A 684-nucleotide genomic window follows, 5' to 3' on the forward strand; every position below is an offset into this window, starting at 1 on the left:
AGCGGTGTCTTTCCTGCGCTCAGCCTGCAGTTGCGCAAACACAGCCTGTCTCTCCATTCATGAGGGTCTTCTTCAGTGTCTTTCACCCATTTTATAACTTTCAGCACAAAGATCCTGTGCACATTTTGCTAAGTGTATATTGAAGTATTTCATTTCTTCAGAGCAGTTGTGAATGGTATTTTGCGTTTTTAATTTCTGTTTCCGCATATTCATTGTTAGCATGTGTGACTGACTGCATGGTACAGGTGTGGTTCGTTCTCGGGTGTGGATCTCATATCCTGCCATTTTGCTGAACTCGCTTATTAGTTCTAGAATTTTTTTGTAGATTCTGGTCTGTTCTTCATCTGTTAGAATAACAAATAGTAATTAGGACATGTGTGCTGGCAAGGCCATATCCAAATGCTTTAACAAAAGTGTCTGTGCTGTTAGATGTGAAGGCCTTACTTCTGGAACTGCCCCAGGGAAGTAATGCAGTGAAAGAAAACCCCACTCATGAAGAGAGCTGTGTTCCTCATATCAGGGGAAACTTGGGAACAATGGAGTGCATTAATAAGAGTCAAGGAAAACAGGTTGCATATGCTAAATACATTATTATGCATTAATTAAGAAAAATGCTTGTCATTATTTAGGTGAAAAATCAGAAGTCCAGTAGGATTATGACTACCATAAAAACAGGCACACATC

This window comes from Galeopterus variegatus, unplaced genomic scaffold (assembly GCF_000696425.1).
Source record: "Galeopterus variegatus unplaced genomic scaffold, G_variegatus-3.0.2 Scaffold5727, whole genome shotgun sequence".
Taxonomy (NCBI): Eukaryota; Metazoa; Chordata; class Mammalia; order Dermoptera; family Cynocephalidae; genus Galeopterus; species Galeopterus variegatus.